The following is an 18,053-nucleotide window of genomic DNA, read 5'->3' on the forward strand; positions in this document are numbered from 1 at the left end:
GGTGGGTGGGGCGGGGAGCGTGCCTCGGGTCTCCAGCTCGGCTCCTGAGGCAGGGGCAGCCGCTGCAGAGGCAGAACTCCGCAACTGCGAAGTGCTCCGGCCGGCTCCGCATCTTCAGCCCGGGAAGTATAACCGTAAGTCGCCGCGTCGCCGTACCGGGGCTGTTGCAAGCTGCCTCTACCTATTTCGGGTTTCGAGTTCAGCGCTGCCTAGTTCACGCCCTCCTGGGTCTCCGACTGGGTCGCTTACGGTTGTGCCTCCGCCCGCGAAGGAGGATTGTCCGCCTTTCTGGTCTCCATCTCTGAAGGGGCAGCACCGTCTGCCTGTCGCTTGAGCTCTTTCTCCCGGCGAATCTGCCAGCGCCTTTGGGTCTCCCCGGCGCGTCCCATCCTCCCCATCTAGATGCCTCTCCTTGTCCCTGCCCTCTAAGGATCTCTGTCCACCCTCTTACTGTATGTGTAACCCGGAGCTCACAGCCGAGGGTCCCGGCCCCTCCTTTGAGATGTGAAAAGCCCGGGGTTCTTCCGACCCCTGGCTCCAGAGGGTGATGAAAGTGCTCGGCTGGGCTGCGATGGGTGTGAATTGGGTGCAGATGGCTCCGAGGACATTTATTTTTGCAGCTTCAGCAACCAAAACAAAAGAATGGGGCACAGCGCTGCACCCTCACCCCCATCTCTTCCTGTATATAACCTGTTTTTCTGTATGTAGCTGTTGGAGTCGCTGGTAACTGTAACTCGAGCTGTCATTAAGCATCTCCTGAGGAGGTTTTGAGAATTACCCTCTCAAGCGCCACATGAAATGGCATATTGAACAATCATGTGTTATCATGAAGACCCATTCCATAACAGCTCTCCTAGTAGATCTATTAAATGAATGTAAAAACAAAAGTCAGATGTTTCAAATAGTGTTCTGGATGCCTTTAGGTAATTTTTGGTGGTTTAGATTTATATCCTCTTAATTTATGAATGGTATATGTATGTATGTATGTATGTATGTGAGTGGTGAAAATCTGCATTGGAAGGTTTTGCTTGGTCAGTGGAAAACTTACATAGTTGTAACAAAAATTCTTAGCACTAAGGTTGTTTAAAAGAAATGTTAAATTATATCTGATAAAATATTATTTTAATTTCTAAGTTTCAGAGAAACCTTTCTGCCAATTTGTATTCAGCCACCTACAGGTGTTATACACCTTGGTGTCTGTGACCTTTCTGCTACTTGGTCATTTTTATTTATTTTTTAAACTGTGGATATATATAGAAATCTATATCTAGATTTTGACCTGGGTATTTGTTTTTTAAAGTGCTACTGTAGAACTTTCCAGAAACTAGATTTTAAAATAGTTTTAATGTCAGTGAGTAGATGTTAGCTTGTAAGTGCTTTCATGCATTTGATACTTCTCATGGCAGTATAGGAAGCACATTCTAATTTAAGAATAATTTACAAATAACTTCCCTCAGCATTGTACATTTATTATTCTGTAAATCACCATAATGTAGACTCTCATAATGTAGATTGCTGTAGCTTTGGTAAATTTTTCCTTGAAAAATTACATTTTGTTAAGTTAGATGTGTTTATTGATCACCTTCCCCCCACACCGTCTCTTCCCAGCTTTTGTGTCACTACTTTGCTCACAAATTTTACTTTGAAATAAACAGGAGTTGTCGCTCCAACTGTCTTTTTGAAATATACTTGCTTACTTCAGAAGCCAAGTGCTGTGCAGAGTTGAATGTATATTATTAGGTGTGTGACTTTTGCTTTTTTGTAAAAATCTGTTCTGTTTCCAAACAAGAGGAATGGAGTGCTGTAATGAGGCTGTGGGCAATCACTTGGAAAGCACTTTTAAAATTCTTGGCATTAAGTCCACTGATCTCCTTTTGTCCTTTAGTGTTGGTTGCGGACTGACTATAGGATCCAATTTTTCATATTACACTCCCTTGCCCACTGAATTGGGAAATTTGAGTTTCAACAAAAAGGCATGGAGTCTTTGCAGACTCCGCCCTAACAGTGGGCTCCAACAAGTGGCTGCTGAGACAAGGAAGAGAAGTTTTGTTCATTACTCTTACTCTGGTGGCCCTGCCCATTTAGTTTTCTTCTTCCTTTTCTGGAATGTTGTGCTTGAACCTATGAAAGTGATTTAATTGTATTTGCACCTGCGTGTAGGTAAAAACTCAGACTAATTTTCTTGTGCAGGTACATTAAAAAAACTCTAAAACTCACTGCCACCAAGTCAGTGTCCACTCATAGGACAGGATAGAACTGCTCCAGTGAGTTTCCGAGACTATGACTTTTTATAGGAGTAGAAAGCCTTTTCTTTCTCCCATTGAGTCACTGGTGGCTTTGAACTGCTGACCTTACAGTTTACAGCCCCAACACGTAACCACTATGACCCCAAGGCTCCTGTTAAAGAAACTGAAACCAAAACCACTGCTACTGAGTCACATCTGACTGTTTGTGGTCTTGTGCAGTGGTTCTCAACCTTTCACAGGGGTCGCCTGATTCACAGCAGTGGCAAAATGACAGTTATGAAGTAGCAGGGAAAATAATTTTATGGTTGGGGGTCACCACAACATGAGGAACTGTATTAAAGGGTTGCGGCATGAGGAAGGTTGAGAACCGCTGCTGTGTAGGGTTTCCAAGACCACCTCCCCACACACAAATTGAGAGATGCTTGTTCTGAAGGGGAATTTCTATGCATGGCCCTAAAAATGCTTAGGTATTTTATTTTCTTAAAATTAACTTGCTAGAGAATAGTAATTTCTGGACTCGGCATATTTTTCAGACAACCTCAGGCTGCAATCTCTTTTTATCTTTCCCCAGATAATTTACTTTTGTACTCACTTTATGCTCAGCAAGCCTTCATTGAGCACCAGACACTATGTGTGTCAGCTATTGTGTTAGGTGCTGGGATGAAAGGGTGGATAGGTCAAGATTTGTTTCTTTGTTATATTGACCAATCAGGATACTTGACAGTGATTCCACCAATCTGTTTTTATAGACTGCTCAACTCTGTATGCCATTTGACCTTATCTTAAGACTGCTTAACATTATTTCTATAAAAACAATAGAAAACTAGAACTTACTGAGTGTATAATTTGTGCCAACCACCATGCTAAGTACTTTTATGTACATTATTTAATTCTGAGAACAGTCCATATAGATTCTAGTTTATATAGCTTCCTAATGTGGTTTGCTTTGTAATATGCTAGGAAAGATTTAACTATTCTTAGGGGAAGGCACCGTAATATAGTCATAATACAGTGTTAAATTCTCTAATAATATTTGACTAGAAAAGTTATAATTTCATAGACAGTATTTTTGTGTATTTATATACCAGCAAAATGAAATGTTCAGTTATTGCTTAGATCTCTGACAAGACTTAGTGCTGGCTTTATTGTGACTAACTAACATAGCTCTTTGGCATATACAACTTCTTTTCTTTCTTTGTAGCAATGAGACCAAGAGTTCGTAAAATGTTTTTTCAAAATGTGTATTATCCAGAAAGGATAGAGAAATTAGTTATATGAAATCTACTCAGCTTTTTTAAAGTTTGAATTTAATTTTCTTCGGTATCTGTTTGCCTTGGGGAATTGTAGTTTCTATAAGGAAAATTATTCATTCTACCAGATTTAAAAATTATCTAAACAATTTATTAGTAGGGTATATGCTTTTTCAGCATATCACATGATTCCATTGAATATTAGGGAAATTCAGGAAGTTTGTGGAAAAACTCTGAGTGAGTTTATTGTACCAACCTGGCCGATAAACACATGTGGGATTAATTGAAGGATGGAGGGATAAATGGCTTGGTGAGCCGCCTTTCGAGTTCTCCGGTCTCTTGATTTGTGATGGTTGCACCAGGGTGCAGATGCCTTAGCAGTTCCCAGCTTCAGCTGGCAAGGCTGTCTTTCTGCAAAACATCCCCAAGGAGAAGCCACATGGACCTACCCTGATGCAGCCCTGGGTGCTGGAGCACCTGTGTAGAGACCCCTGCCAGCGCTGAGATGTTTCCACGTTCACTGACTTGGCTTTCCTCCTGCAGTTGGCATCATTGCGTCTGCTTTGTGAGATGGAGGAGTACTTTGTGGATTGGTGCTGGACATATGGGTTAATGGGTGAATGTTGGACTTGTGGGCTTGGGCAGCACTGAGTTGGGATGTTTTCTTGATGCACAGTTAACCTTTATATAAAACTCTCTCTTTTACATGAGTTTTTGTGGATTTGTTTCTCTAAAGTCTCCAGACTAATACAAACTCCATCATCTTTTAATTCAATTTTCCACAAGCTTTTTGAAGCCCTTAGACCTTGTAACCTGTGGTCACCTTTTTAAAAAGAAGATTTTTCAAACAAACAAAAAGATGCTTTTTCACTTTCAATTTACAGAAGTTGTAAAAACCTACTTTTTATTTAAAAACCTTCTGGGTTCTTTTGTTGATTTGTTTTGCTAAAAACTGTTAACTTATTTTTTAGACTTAAGTCCTTTTACTGGTTGCTTTTGGGTTTGTAGAGAAGGTAGAATCTTCCGATTTCCTAAGAAAGATAATCTTGGATATTTTTCAATTCTTAGTTTTTATTTTATATATAAAACCGTAGCCTTTCCTTTTCAGTATAGTAGAATCCTTGATACCCAGGTCCCTATATCTTCTGATTCACATAGTATCGGGGTTAGAATTCCTGTCCAAGGACTTAACACTCACTAAATTATAAAGATAGGACTACAAAGGTAAAGAAGTTTTGATGCCTTTCCTAACCGAGGTATAAAATGCCCATTGAAAATCGATATGAAGAGAAAGGAAAGTTCATTCAAAATGTTGAGGTGCTGTAAGTTCTCTCTCCAAGGAGGCATAAAAACACTGCCCTCATTGTTAACTATATTCTCTCCTAGTGTTATAGCAAAGGGAGGTACGTAAACAAACATAACAAGCCATGGTTTTTGTTCTGTTTCCTGGCATTGGACAATAGCTGATTCACACGTGCTTAACTACATGTTCTATTATCATGTCTCTATTTTAGATTAAAATATTATTTTGAAATACTTTCAAACTTACAGAAAAGTTGCCAAAACACTATAAAGAACTTGTATTTTCCCCCATTGGTAATATTTTATTGCATTCTTTCATTGCCTTCCCTCTTTCTGTCTCTGTGTGTGTGTGTATATATATATATATTTATGTGTGTGTGTGTATGTCTAAATACATACCATTATAATTCATTATCATAATTTTTGGATCCTTTTGCAACATAGCATCCCATAAATTTTAAGCACTACACTATGTAGTTCTCAACAAAGAAGCAAACAAAACCTGGCATTCCATTATATAACCAGCATGAAGCAAAACATCCATTCCCATTGCATCAATTCTGACCAACAGCAACCCTATACAGGGTTTCAGAGGCTAATTTCATAGGAGCAGACAGTCTCATCTTTATTGCAAAGATAGAGACGGTCTTGAATTGCTAACCTGTCAGCAGCAACCCACAGCAACAGCAGGGCTATAATAATCAGAAAATCTGCATTGGTACAATACTGTTAGTATCTGTTCATTTTTCACCAACTAGCCTAACAATAGTTTCTTTTCTGGTCCAGCATTTTACCTAGGAATGTACATCTCTTCAATATCAATATCAGTTTTCTTCTGTCTTTCATGTATGTGACAATTTTATCAAGTACCTTTTATAGAATGGCCCTCAACTTGATATGTGTGATGCTTGCTCATGACCCTTACAAGAGTGTGCATTCATGGCAGGCAGGAATACCAGATAGGCCATTATTGGCAATTGCTAAAGTTGATTATCTTCTCTCTTTGTAATTGATGAGTATTTGCGGTGGAGTATTCCAAAATTGTACCCTTAACTGGTTTCTCTTTAATCCTGTACCCTCTAGCCTTAGCATTCATTGATCAAGTTCAACAGAATTAACCACTGTGGCTATGATTGCCTAATGATACTACAGTATTCTGACAACATTTTTTTAGTTGCTATTGTAAGGAAGAACCCCTCCCTATTTTTTCATTCATTTGTTAAGTTAGTTTAGGCTCTTTTGAAACTAATTTTGGTAGCAGTTGTACAGTACTGCTTGACATGATTGAACTATGGAATGGTATGTTGTCTTGATTAGCTTCTAATAAAATGGTTTGAAAAAAATTAGTTTAGTACTCATGAATTCCCATTTTATTAAGTGGTTTGTGGTTTATGACTATTACTATTTATTTTGATGCTTAAATGGTCCCTGATTTAGCCAGTGAGAGCCCGTTTGAGCTAGCTCCTGTGTCCTTTTACTATGCTTCCCTCTCATTCATTGTGCATTGCGTTAGGACTTTCTGGCAGCACAAGCTGTTCCTGGTTCATCTTGTACTTTGTCTGCCCCAGCCTTGGAATCAGCCATTTCTCCAAGGAACTCTAGTTTCTTTTAGTAAAAGAGGGTACTTAAAAACAAAGATTTGGGGGTTAGTGTTTCATTGCTACTGGGATGTCATTGCTTCTAGGCCCTCTCAACAGACATCTATGATGGATACATGAATGTGTGTGTGCATGACTTATACTCCCACGTGTGTGTGTGTGTGTGTGTGTGTGTGTGTGTTTAATGTTTGCTGTGGAGTTGATTCTGGCATAGAGTGACCCTCAGGTTTGCAGAGCAATACTGCTTAATGGGAATTTTAAGGCTTTGACTTTTTGCGACCTTATTCGTAGGCCTGTCTTCTGAGGCAGGGGCCTCCAACGTTTTGGCTAAGTTGAGTGCTTAACCACTTGCACCATTCAGGGACTCATGTATATGAAGTGACTTCTAAATGCTTGTGGGGGAAAGTCTATTTATTTATATTTGTAAAAGTTTATTTGTAAAGTTTATTTACATTTGTCCACGCTTGTGTGTGCGTAATGAATACACTTGCATATACATTCATAACTATTGCTAAACTTGTGTGTATATCAGAGAACTTTTAAGTTTGTTTTTATGCTTCCAGTTCCAGACCAACATCTCAAGGTCTTAACCTTCTCTCTTTCCATGTTTGTTTTTTCCTTGTCTGACACTAAGATACTTGGCTTCTTAGTTAAATAAGTACGTTTCATATAGTTATCATTTGTTCAGTTTTGTTTACTTGCTCAGTGTTTTAGCAATACCCCAGGCATATAGCTCATTTCCTGCCTGCTACCTCCCATACTACCCTGTGTTGTTGACCACTGAGCTTGCTGGCTGTGCCTCTGTGGAGCCACAGCCCGTTAACTTGCCCCAAGATGCTGCCCTCTTTTCCTTGCCCTGAGCCAGTTGTCCCATTCATCTCCTGGCCTTCTTAGCATGCTCTCATTGCCCTTCATGTTCAACTGCCATGTATCCCTTTGTGAAGGGAAAGGATGGGCAAGATTTTTCATTTTAATTTTTGCTTTACATGTCCCAGTATATGGTTAATACATCTCAAAATATATTTTCAAGGATTTTCAAACATGAATGCAAAAATATTGTCTATATAATTTCTCCACATAAGGTTGTAACTATTTTAAGTACACCTTGGTTTTTGTTTTTTAATTTAACTTATATTGAAGAACATTTTACATAAAGCAGTACCTAATTCTTTTGAATAACTATATGTAGTGGAAATGTACACATATATGCCCAGACACATAAATATATATACACACCTAGTTATTTACAATAGAATGTTAGATGTGTATTATGCCCTCGAGTTGATTGCAATTCATATTGACAATATAGGACAAGTGTAGACCTGGCCCATAGGATTTCCTAGACTGCAATCATTAAGGAGCCAGAATGGTTGTGTGCTCAACTAATTGAAAGGTTGACAGGTTGAACCCATCAACCACTCCACAGGGGAAAGATTTACAGCCTTGAAAACCTGTGAAGTATTTATATTTTGTCCTCCAGTGTGGTTATGAATTGGAATTGACTCATTGTCCACAGTTTGGTTTAAAAAAGGTCTTTAATCTTCCATGGGGGGGATATATGTTCTAAAATTGATTGTACAATTCTTTTTGATATGGTCGAACTATTGAATTTTATGATATGTGGATTAGGTGCCAATAAAAATGTGGGGGGGAAAAAGAAAAGTCAGGGGGAAAAAGAAAATAAATTTTTTTAAAGGATTAAAACTTTTTTTTTTTACAGAAGTAGGTAATGGTCTTTTACCAGTGGTGTGGTTGGTGGGTTCAAACCACTGATATTTCTACTCGTAGCCATGTGCTTAAGTATTGTACCATCCTGACTCTTATCTTGGTATGATGTCCTTCTGCAATGTGGCTCTGCTGCTTCTCCCAGTTAGAGGTGAAGGCTTATTTTTCCACCTTGAGTATTGGCTGGTCTTCTGACTTGCTTTGACCAGTGAATATGGTGGAAGTGATTTTTAGTTCTGGAGTCTATGATCTCAGGGGCATTGCAGCTTCAACCTTTACCTTGTTGGAATGTTTTCCTGAGACTTCCTGTAAGGAAGCTCATCTAGCCTATAAGAGGATGAGAAGTCCCTTGGAGGAGATCCAAAATGACCTAGCAGCAGCCAGCACCAACCAGCAATTAGGAAAGTGGTCTGGTGTTGGCCTTGTTTACCCAGTTGATCTTTTAGCTGAGTGCACCCACAGAGGAACTTCCTAGGCTTCCCACAGAGTCAAGAAAAAGAACGTATGTTTTTTTGTCTTGAGTCACTATGTTTGGACTGATAGGTTATATACCAGTCAATAATTGAAGACGTAACTTTATTTTGGGTGTCAAATTTTTCGTAGTCTTCTTTTACTACTAGTATTACAATGAATAGCTTTGCAGTTTTAATTTTACTACATAATGCCAGATGATTTTCCAGAAAGGTTGACACAATCTATATTGCCGTCATTATTATCTGTGAGTAAACATTTTTTTGTGCAAACTCACTAGCCCTGAATGTTTTCCTTTGAAAATAAAAATGACTGGGGGTGGGAAAGCTTCTTCTTCTTTTTAAAAATACTTTTATGGGGCTCTTACATCTCTTATCCCAATCCACACATTCCTCCAGTGTGTCAAGCACATTATCATATATGCTGCCATTTTCATTTTCAAAGCGTTCTCTTCCCACTTGAGCACCTGGTATCAGCTCCCCATTTCTTCTCCCTCCCTCCCTCCCTCACCTGTCCTCCCTCACGAACCCTTAATAAGTTATAGATTTTTTTTTTCATATCTTAGATTATTCTCTGTCACCCCTCACCCACTTTTCTGTTATTCGTCCCCCTGGCAGGCGGTTCTGGATTGATCCTTGTGATCAGTTCCCCCTTTCTCCTCTCACCCTCCCCTAATTCTCCTGGTAGCTCTACTCTCCTTGGTCCTGAGGGGTTTATCTATCCTGGATTTCCTGTGTTGTGGGCTCTTATCTGTAGCACTGTGCAAGCTCTGGTCTAATCCGATTTGTAAGGTAGAATTGAGATCATGGGGGGAAGGAAGCATCAAAGAGCTAGAGGAAAGTTGTGTGTTTCATCAGTGCTATACTGCACCCTGACTGGCTCATCTCTTCCTTGTGACCCCTCTGTGAGGGGATGTCCAATTGTCTACAGATGGGCACAGGGTCTCCACTCCATGCTCTCCCCTTACCCCCCATTCACTTTGGGTATCGTTTTCTTCTGGGTCTTAGATGCCTGATACCTGATCCCATTGACACCTCATGATCACACTGGCTGGTGTGCTTTTCTTCCATATGGGCTTTGTTGTTTCTCAGCTAGATGGTCGCTTGTCTATCTTCAAGCCTTTGAGACCCAAGATGCTATATCTTGATAGCCGAGCACCATCAGCTTTCTTCACCACACTTTCCCATGCATCATTTTGTCTGCAGCGATTATGTCGGGAAGGTGAGCATCACAGAATGCTGGATTGTTAGAACAAAGTGTTCTTGTGTTAAGGGAGTACTTAAGTTGGGGGCCAATGTCTATCTGCAACCTTAATTCTTTTTTTTTTTTTAATCTTAATTCTTAATATATAGATAGGAGTACATAGTTCTATCCCCCTGTCATATACATATGTATATTTACATATGTGAATGCCTGTATTTAGGCCTCTATAAATGTCCTTTGCCTCCTGGTTCTTTCCTCTATTTCCTTTTTACTTCTCTTGTGTCCCACCATCGCTGCTACATTGCCCTTGATTGAGCCCCACTAGGCATCCTACGACCTTCCTTCCATTGATTTTAGTTCACTTGATGTTTCCTTGTCCCTGGGTTGGTCCCCTGGCCCCCCCTTCCTTTCTCCCACCTCCCCTTCTCCTGTATGCCCCCCCCCCCAACCATTGGTCCCATTCTTTTCAACTCTGAATTATTTATCCTGCCTATCTTATCTAGATAGATATGCAGATACATTAATAAGTGCAAAAACCAAGCAAAGCCAGATAAAACAACAAATGAAGTCAAAACCAATAACAATAACAACAAAAAGCAAGAACGAAATAACAGTAACAAAAAGAAAACCACTGACAAAAATGGAAAAGCCTATAAACAGTGCAAGGTCTGTTTGATGGCCTTCACGAGTGTTTTCCAGTCGAGTCTGATGGGGTGCCACACTGTCTTCAAAGTCTATTTTTGATAGACCCCCGGAGTTTCATCAATCTGCTCCCCTGCTGCTCTGCTGCATGCCCTCAGTGCCTCGCCCCAGCTTATTGGGGCCAGACCCTGCACTTCCCGCCCTGTGTCTCCAGCGCTATCTTGATTCAGTGAGGGAGGGAAAGCTTGTTAAGGTGCTTACTTAATTATTTATTTCCTTGAACAGTTATGATGCTGAGCTTCTTTTGATGTGTTTTTTGGGCTACTTTCAGTTTCATGAATTGCTTATCTATATATTCACTGCCCCCCCCCATCAGATTGTTGGTTTTTTTTTTATTTGTTGGTGTGGTATTTATATATTCATTTATTCTAATTATAATTTTAAAACTTGGATTATAAATGTTTTATCAATTTATTGTTATTTTTCTGGGGTTTTTTGTTTATAGTATCATTCGCTACACATTTTTCTTTAAAATTTCATGTAATTTATATCTGTCTTTTTCTCTTTGGTCTCTGATGTTCTTGTCTTGAGAATGTCTCTCTTTTCTTAATTATATGAACTTTTTCCTTAGTTTTCTTCCGACTTTGCTGTCTTTCCCACCAAATAAGAATTGTGTTTAGCCACAGAAATCCAAAAGAGAGTGATATAAGTAAAATTAATTCAAACACAATGGCAGCGAATCAGTCCTCTAAGTAACCTTAGAGGACAGAGTAGGACTCTCCTTATAGTTTCCGAGACAGCAGTCTTGGTGGAGACAGATTGTCGCATATTTCTATTGAAGAATGGCTGGTAGATTAGACCTGGGTGACCTTTTGGTCTGCAGCCTAGTTCAGTTGTTTCTTTGTTTGTTTTAAAATAATGACTTTATTGCTTTTTGATATATAAGTAATATATATTAATCATAGGAGAATCAGAAACTAAAGAGCAGCAATAGTTGAAAGATGATCTGCCCTTTAGTAATACTGTTGTTAGGTGCCATAGAGTCAGTTCTGACCCTGAGGGACCCTATGCACAGCAGAGTGAAATGGTGCACGGTCCTGTGCCACCCTCACAGTTTTTCCTATGCTTGAGGCCCTTGTTTCAGCCACCAGGTCAGTCCATCTCATTGAGGGCTTCCTCTCTTTCTCTGTTCCTCTACGTTACCAAGCATGTCGATGCCCTTCTCCGAGGACTGGTCTCTCTTTCATCTGCAGCCTAGTTCTTGACCACTGTACCATCGGGGCTCCTTTTATAAACAGATTAAGGAGACTCTGTTCCTCTAGTAACGAGAAATTAAAATTAGGCAGTGAGGGCTGGAACTGGGCTCCACAATGTTATCAAGAGGACAGCTTGCTTTGTCTTTCTGTTTAGCTGTCTATAGCAGGTGCTTGTCACCTTAGATGGCATTCTTGCATGAGCAGGAGCTTCTTTCATCATCCATGACTCTGCTCGATTCAACTAAGAATCATATCTAGTTTGGTGACAAGAGTAACATCTGAGGTCAAGGCTAAGACAAAACAGATTCTTTATTACAACAGGTGATTTGGAAATATTTTTGCTGTCCTTTAAAAACGGAAAAAAAAGACTGATTTTGTTTTCTATGCACAATGACAGTTTTCTTTAATTAGAGATGCTCACTCATCTATTCTAAGAAATTTGGAAAACAGCTACCTGGCCAGCCAACTTAAAGAAATCCATATTCCTGGTCATCCCAAAGAAAGGTGATTCAATAAGATACAGAAATTATTAAACAGTATCATTAATATAACATATAAGTAAAATTTTGCTGAAGATTATTTTAAAATGGAGGTCTGCAATGACAGGAAACTACCAGAAATATAAGCTGAATTCCGAAAAGGATATGGAATGAAAATATCAGAAAGGTGGTTTCTTTTGTTTTATTGACTTTGCAAAGGCATTCAACTGTGTGGATCATAATAAATTATGGATAACATTGCAAAAAATGTGAATTCTAGAACACTTCATTGTGCTCATATGGAACCTATACACGGATCAAGAGAGATTCTTTCCAAAAGAACAAGGAAATGCTGAGGGGTTTAAAATCAGGAAGGGCATTATAAGGGTTGTAGCCTTTTACCATACTTATTCAGCTTGTTTGCTGAGCAAATAATCTGAGAAGCTGGACTTTATGAAGAAGAATGTGGCAGTAGGATTGGAAAAGATTCATTAACAGCTTCTATACAGAATGCAGATAGCATAACCTTGGTTGCTAAAATTGAGGAAGACTTGAAGCATTACTGAGGATCAAAAGCTGTAGTATGGATAACACAACAACTTAAAGAAAAAGTCTTCCACACTGGATCAGTAAGCAACATCAAAAATGGAAAAAAAGATTGACATTGTCAAGGATTTCATTTTACTTGGACTCATGGAAGCAACTGTCAAGATATTAAATGACATTATATTGAACAAATCTGCTGCAATTGTCCTCTTTTAAAAAGTATTAAAAAGCAAAGATGTCATGTTGTACCATGTGTCTAACCTAAGCCATGATATTTTCAGTTGCCTCATATGGGTTTGAAAGCTGGGCAGTGAATAAAGAAGACTAGAAAAGAATTGATGCTTTTGTATTATGGTGTTGGTGAAGAATATTAAGTATACCGCTGACTGCCAGTAGAACAAACAAAATCTGTGTTAGAATGAGTACAACCAGAATGTTCCTTAGGATTGAGGATGTGGGGACTTAACTTTATGTACTTTGAATTTGGTAAACTAGAGAGTCAGCAAAAAGGAGAAAAACTATCAATGGAATAGATTGACACTGACTGCAACAAAGGGCTTAAACATTAGAGCAATTGTGAAAATGGTGCAGGATTTGGTAGTATTTTATTTGTTGTACCCAGGGTCACTGAGTCAGAACCAACTTGATGGCACCAGCAACATGCACAATAAATGTGTCACCAGAATTTCACCAAAACCCACTGCTACTGACTCAGTTCTGATTCATAGTGACTCTATAGGATAGAGGAGAACTCATCTCTGGGGTTTTTTAGGCTTTAAGTCTTTATGGGAGCAAACAGTCTCATTTTTCTCTCATGGAGCTACTGGTGGCTTTGAACTGCTGACCTTGTGATTAGCAACACCCAACAAGTAACCTATGCCATGAGGTAGTCATTGAACATTATAGCTTCCATTCTGTAAAATGAAGGCAAATGTTGTGGATTGAATTGTTTCCCCCCAAATATGTATTTTAAATCCTAACTCCTACACTAATGATTATAATCCCATTTGATAATGTGTCACTTTAGTGTCAGATATGGTTCATATCAATCTCTTCTGAGCTATAAAAGAATAGCCGATTAATCAAATAGGCTGAGATTCGGAAGGTAGATGTTACACCAGGTGAAGAGCTCCAAGGAACCAACAGCAGAACCAAGACACAAACTGAAGAGAGAGAAGGACCTTTCCCAGGGTCAACAGAGAGTGAAAGCCTTCCCCTAGACCCAGTGCTCTGAGTTCAGATAGCTAGTCTCTTTACCCCGAGAAACTCAGTTTCTGTTTGTTAAAGTTAAAGCAGCACCAGATAGGACAGCAAATATATTCATTTTTTAGGATTGCCCTAACAAATTACTCCAACTTAGAGCAACAGAAATGTGTTCTCTCACAGTTGTGGAGGCTAGAAATCTGAAATTAGGTATTCGCAGGATGTCTTCCTGAGGGGTAATAAGGAAAATCTATTCCATACCTTTCTGCTAGCTTCTGGTGTTTCCTGGTTATCTTTGACATTCCTTGGCTTATAGATGCATAACTCCAGTGTCTACTTGTCTTCACATGACCTTCTGTATGTCTGTATCTCCTTTTTCTCTCTGTGTGTGTATGAGTCTCTGTGCATGACTGTATCACAATCTTCTTATAAGGACACAGTCATGGATTTCGGATCCACCCTAGTTTAATATGACCTCATTTTAACTAATTACATTTGCAAAGATTGTCTTTCCAAATATGGTCACATTTTGAGGTTCTGGAATGACATCAATTTGGTGGGACACTATTTAATACAATACAACAAATAAGGGCTGGAATAAAGAATTGAACTCAGAAGATCAGCAAGATCTACCTGCTCCAAAACCTATATTCTTTTCTCACAAGTGAATCAATAAGCTAATTTTTTTTAGAAGATTGAGTTATGAATTTAATTTTACTTGGATCTATAATCAGTGCCCATGGAAATAGCAGTCAAGAAATCAAATTATGTACTACATAGAGCAAATCAAAAGACCTCTTTAAAATGTTGAGGACTGAGGTATGCTTGACCTAAACCGTGGTATATTCCATTGCCTCCTGTGCATGTAAAAGTTAAACAATAAATAAGAAAGACTGAAGAATTGATGCATTTGAGTTATAGTGCTGATAAAGAATATTGAATATGGACTGCCAGAAAAACAAAACAAATCTGTGTTGGAAGAAGTATAACCAGCTTGCTTCTCAAAAGTGAGGATGACAAGACTTCGTGTGATGTACTTTGGATATGTTATCTGGAGATACCAGTTCCTGAGGAAAGGCATAATTTTTGGTAGAGGGTCAGTGAAAAAGCATAAAATCTTCAATGATATGAATTGACATTCTGGCTATAATAGACTCAAATATGTCAGCAATTGTGAAGATGTTGCTGGACCAGGCAATGTTCTTGTGTGCTACAGAGTGGCTGTGAACTGAAGGAAACTTGATGGCACCTTATAACATAATAATAGGCAACAACAACATATAATACTGCTTCTGACTACTTATTTTCATTTGACTTCTAATTATCTGTACTTGCCTGTAAATTACATCACAACCTTTGTGTAACAAAATTAGAATACAGACAGCCTGGTTACAAATGTCAGATTTACATATAATATGTAGTTAGGAATCCTGTAAAGCCTATTTTTTAAAACATTTTATTAGGGGCTCATACAACTCTTATCACAATCCATACTCACATCAATTGTGTAAAGCGCATTTGTACTTCATTCTCGAAACATTTTTTCTCCACTTAAACCCCTGACATTAGGTCCTCATGTAAAGCCTATTATATTAAAAAGTAAAAGCACATACAGTGGTTCATAACATGATAAGTGCTCTGCAATATACATAACAATATTTTTATTACATTATGTTAAGATTGCTTTCGTAGATCTGAAAGTGTTCTTTAGTTTTTTTTAATGTATAAAAAGTTACACTGTACACAAAGGTAAATATTTGACATTAGATACAAACTGTACCTTATGGATCCAATTTGATTTACATACAAATTCAATTTATAGGAAGATTTAGGAACAGAACATAACTCATTCGTAATCCAGGGACTGCCTGGACAAAGTACAATGGTTCTCTATCTGGGACACCAGGTATCATACTTTCTCCTGGTGTCTCTATGTTGGATAAAATGTATCCATGAAGATCAAGGTCAGAAAAATTGCCACATTACCTGCATGAAATCGATGTGAACAGTTTTGAGATTGTTTTGGGGAAAGATTCAACCGATCAGACAGAGAGGAACAACACAGAGGGACACGTATATCATTGGATAGCTAGCACCCTTATAAATATCAACAATATGATTTACAAATTTAACATATAGAACAAAGAACAGATAAAAGTTGCCAATAAATAGCACTTGTAGAAGTAGTTTTCTGATCTGTTTTTTGACCTTTTTAAATCTTTAATTTATTTAAGGATAATGAATTAGCTATTTAGATTGAGGCCAAATTAAGAGAGCTTTGAGTGATTCTTCTTCTACCTATAAGGGTGTACTTGCCATGTGACCTCTCTGAGCATCATTTTCCTCACTCATTAAAATTGAGGAATTTAAATAACTATTGTTAGCTAGACAGAAATGGGCAAAAGGAAAAAGAGTGACAGAGAAGGGTAAAAAAGTAACAATAAAATGAACTCTAAAACAAAAGGAAGGTAGAGGCACTCCTCCATACCTCCTCAGTATAAAGGAATATGAAAGGCAGCTAAGACACATTTCCTTATCAATGGAAGAGACAGAGATAGTGAAAAGGTAGCTAGGGAAAGACAAGATGTTCACTACCCCCACTATGGCTGAATTGAACCTTGGTTTTGGTGTCTGGTGACAAGGGCACAGCATGAATTTTAGGCACCGGAGGCGTACACTTACCTAGAACAGCCAATAGCAAAAGACCTACTAGAAGCCAGACAATGGTGGGAGGTCCTCAATTAGAATAAAAATAGGACCTTGGATTAGCTAGGGTCCATTCTTGCTCCATACCAAAGTACCTCTCAGTAAACTCATTCATTTTGTTTAAACCCTTTCTTTGACTCTGTTCTGAAAACTGCCCCTTACTTGAATTCTTTCTTGTAAGCAGGACAAGAACCAGAGAGGAGAGGCTCAAAACCTTTGGTGTCCTTCTGGTAATATTAAATTATGAAAGTCTTTCTGGCTTGGAAATGTGAATGGTTATATTATTCACAGAATTACCACAGAAGTTAGGGACCAATATTCTGATGGAAATAATAGAATGTTTTCACCAGAATAAAGAAGACTAGGAAGGGAAGATAAAATTTGGGCTAAGGAAAAACAGAGAAACAGAAAAATGTACTCTAATTTTTTACTTATTCAAAAACTTTGAATGTGGTTTATATGCTAAGTCCTTAAGGCAATGGGAAGCAAAAAAGAATAAGGTTCCGAATTGACGATTCAACCCCACCAGCCATTCCATAGAAGAAAGGTGAAACTATTTGTTCCTATACATATTTAAAGCTTTGGAAACCCTATGTAGGGTTGCTATGATTCAGAATCGACTCTATGACATTGGAGTTAATATCATAGGGGTTATAGGAGAAATTAATTTCATTCACTAGATACTAGCAGCATCTGAGAATGCATTAGAAATAAAACTCTCAGGTCTCATCTGCTGTTAGACTTATGAAAACAGCACCTCTTGGGGTGAGGCCCAGATATCAGTATTCACAAGCCCCTTTAGTGATTCTGTTGCAGGATAAAGTTTGAGAATCACATGATCACTTTAATGTTTTTTATAATATCCCCATATTTTACAAGGGGGTTAGTATACTGAATTCTCTAGAGAAGCAAAATCAAAGATGCTTCTTTGAAATGGCTCACACAGTTGAAGTGTATAAGATCAATCTGATTCTAATCTTTTGGTCAGATGTCAGCTAAAGGTTTCTCCTGACTTGTGTAGCTTCAGGTACTGATGATGAAGCAGGAAGTCACAGGCCAGTGGATGCAGAGCTGAATGAATCTGAGACTGGCCAAATTAATCCAAGGTCAGCGGTAGTATGCTATCTCCTGGGATGGGCAGGTGTGGTAGTTATATAATCTGTTGTGAATTTGAGAGGATTAAGAGTGAAGGGGTGGAGTAGCCTGTCAATCAGGTCACAGTCTGATGACCTCATTTGGAGGCCTTGAGATAAATAGTTCGCTGGAGGAGACAGGACACACGCTGACTCCCTGCAAAACATTGCAGCTCCCTAAGACTTTCCACCCACTGGCCTTTGATCTTCCTGCATTTGGTGTCATCGCATGTGTTTCGTGAGTCTGAAGAGGACTTTATAGATTAGTATGGGACATATAGGCTAATATTGGA

The 18,053-nt window shown here is 38.7% G+C and overlaps 1 protein-coding gene across 1 annotated transcript in view; it reads left to right on the forward strand.

Annotated features, from left to right (window-relative positions):
- The first annotated feature begins 53 nt into the window (after positions 1-53).
- The window catches only part of ANKIB1 (ankyrin repeat and IBR domain containing 1), a 184,243-nt gene continuing 166,243 nt past the window's right edge, over positions 54-18,053 (forward strand). Inside the window, exon 1 of the mRNA XM_045288798.1 lies at positions 54-134. The gene's annotated coding sequence lies outside the window, so the exon portion shown is untranslated. The remainder of the gene's footprint in view (positions 135-18,053) is intronic.

Source organism: Echinops telfairi, unplaced genomic scaffold, assembly GCF_000313985.2.
Source record: "Echinops telfairi isolate 266 unplaced genomic scaffold, ASM31398v2 ScPeMD7_23;HRSCAF=83, whole genome shotgun sequence".
NCBI lineage: Eukaryota > Metazoa > Chordata > Mammalia > Afrosoricida > Tenrecidae > Echinops > Echinops telfairi.